This window comes from Octopus bimaculoides, chromosome 9 (assembly GCF_001194135.2).
Source record: "Octopus bimaculoides isolate UCB-OBI-ISO-001 chromosome 9, ASM119413v2, whole genome shotgun sequence".
NCBI lineage: Eukaryota > Metazoa > Mollusca > Cephalopoda > Octopoda > Octopodidae > Octopus > Octopus bimaculoides.
Genome location: NC_068989.1, coordinates 11,392,953 through 11,395,884, shown reverse-complemented (window position 1 = coordinate 11,395,884; position 2,932 = coordinate 11,392,953). Strand labels below are relative to the sequence as shown.

Sequence of the window (2,932 nt, the reverse complement as noted above, 5' to 3'; positions counted from 1 at the left end):
AGAGAGAGAGAGAGAGAGAGAGAGAGAGAGAGAGAGAGAAAGAGAGAGAGAGAGAGGGAGGGAGAAATATGGCAGCCAAAGGAAGAAAGGGCTTGAAACAGGAGAACAAATTGATTGAAAGACACATATATATCGTTTATTGATTACTTGTTTCAATCATTAGACTGCGACCATGCTGGGGCACTACCTTGAAGAGTTTTAGTCAAAGAAACCCACCACAGTATTTTTTTACTCTTTTGTTTGTTTCAGTCATTTTTGACTGCGGCCATGATGGAGCACCACCTTTAGCCGAGTAAATCGGCCCTAGGACTTATTCTTTGTAAGCCTAGTACTTATTCTATTGGTTCTCTTTTGCCGAACCGCTAAGTGACGGGGACATAAACACACCAGCATCGGTTGTCAAGCAATGGTGGGGGTACAAACACAGACACACACACACACACACACACACACACACACATATATACGACGTGCTTTTTTCAGTTTCCGTCTACCAAATCCACACACAAGGCTTTGGTCGGCCCGAGTCTATAAGTAGAAGACACTTGCCTAAGATGCCACGTAGTGGGGCTGAACCCGGAACCATGTGGTTGGTAAGCAAGCTACTTACCACACAGCCACTCCTCACATTTTTGCCCTCCAATTTCTTTAATAAATAAAAAGAATCGGCTAACAATAATAGGGAAATACCAGAATTTTTATTGAAGCAATTAAAAACACCTTTACCGCTTGTTCCTTAATCCTAACAGTTTAGTCATTGTAATTTAGCCCCAGGCAAACCCTGAATAAGGACTGTGATAAAATACATTCTAACCATGACAACAGATAATTTTTTTCTATCATAGTATATCTTGGATTACATTATCCAATGTCCTTTTCTTTCTTTCCTTTTTTTTAAAGATAGAGGTATGGGTATCTAGTAGGGTGTGATTTGAAGGAGACATGGCTGATATGTTTACAGACATATACAAAACCTTACCCACTAGTTTCCTTATATTCTGCATAATACCTTATCTCATAACTATTTGGTTAACCCATAAGACTCCACAATCAATGCTCTCAACATGGCAATGTTTTACATGGTGGATTGGACCTCTCAAGAGATAACAACCAAATCTTTCTTCAAATCAAACTTTACTGTCTTAAAACAAAAAGGGAAGGGCACACTGGACTAGACAGAACAAGATAATCAAATAAATAAAAAATAAACAGGAGTAGCTGTGTGGTAAGTAGCTTGCTTACCAACCACATGGCTCTGGGTTCATTCCCACTGCGTGGCACCTTGGGCAAGTGTCTTCTACTATAGCCTCAGGCCGACCAAAGCCTTGTGAATGGATTTGGTAGACGGAAACTGAAAGAAGCCTGTCGTATATATGTGTGTGTGTGTGTGTGTGTGTGTATGTGTATATATATATATATATATATATATATATACATATAATGTATGTGTGTGTATAAGTTTGTGTGTCTGTGTTTGTCCCCCCAGCATCGCTTGACAACCGATGCTGGTGTGGTTACTTCCCCGTAACCTAACGGTTCGGCAAAAGAGAACCGATAGAATAAGTACTAAGCTTCCAAAGAATAAGTCCTGGGGTCGATTTGCTCGACTAAAGGCGGTGCTCCAGCATGGCCACAGTCAAATGACTGAAACAAGTAAAAGAGTAAAAAGAGTAACAGGACACATTCCAGTCCATGAGTATAGTCATTGGTTGGGTATAAAACCTGACCGATGGTACATGCAAAGCATCTAGGTGCCAAAGGAGTTTAGGTGGCTCCTAAGGGCCCTAGACAGTGTCCAAGTCATGCAACTGTTGTTGTTGGCACTCTGTCGCTTACGACGTTGAGGGTTCCAGTTGATCCGATCAACGGAACAACCTGCTCGTGAAATTAACGTGCAAGTGGCTGAGCACTCCACAGACACGCGTACCCTTAACGTAGTTCTCGGGGATATTCAGTGTGACACAGTGTGACAAGGCTGACCCTTTGAATTACAGGTACAACAGAAACAGGAAGTAAGAGTGAGAAAAAGATGTGGTGGAAGAGTACAGCAGAGTTCGCCACCATCCCCTGCCGGAGCCTCATGAAGCTTTAGGTGTTTTCGCTCAATAAACACTCACAACGCCCAGTCTGGGAATCAAAACCGCGATCCTACTACCACGAGTCCGCTGCCCTAACCACTGGGCCATTGCGCCTCCACTTATGTACCCACTCCAAATTCATTCAATCTTCACGTTCTCTTTCAGACCTATAGGCATTTGCCAAAAATGGCAAAATCTCCTTCAAATTATAATAACAAATACAGGATTCCTCCATGAAGGCAGACCATACTATTGAAACAAGAAGACTAAGCAAGGTTATAGAAACAAAAGAAACAGAGTGTATGCTCATAGACTTTGCAAATGCCAGAGATAATAGAGTGGATATCGAAAGAATTTGAGAGAACTGAGAAATGCTAGGACGTGACTAGATAAATGAAGAGACTGTGGAAGATAACAACTATGTTCTGTGGTAATTGGCGCACATGGCACAACACCCAAACTGATACCTAACAGATGAAGGATACTGGAATTGAGACTCACATTGCTGACCTGTAGAAAAGAGCTATTCTGTATTCTGCAAGAATCATAACATTCTTGAGATTTGGGGAGACTTGATAAAATCAAGCAATCAAGACAACATCCCTGCTAATTAATATAGCACATAATAGTTTAAATAATAATAATAACGTAAGGACGGACAAAATGCCACAAAGCATCTGACCCAGCATGCTAACAGTTCTGCTAGTTTGCCGCCAGGAATTTATAATGGACCATAACTTCAGGGTGAAAAAAGATATCATAAATTCTATTTCATGTTTAATGCAATTAAAATTCATCGAAAATAGAATTTGTTTTTAAGTAAAAAAAATATTTGGTTTTTTTTTTTTTTTTTT

General features: G+C 40.5%; 1 protein-coding gene across 8 annotated transcripts in view; it reads right to left on the bottom strand.

Annotated features, from left to right (window-relative positions):
* The window catches only part of LOC106879997 (uncharacterized), a 320,939-nt gene that overhangs the window by 44,911 nt on the left and 273,096 nt on the right, over positions 1 to 2,932 (bottom strand). The gene's annotated exons all lie outside the window — the stretch shown is intronic.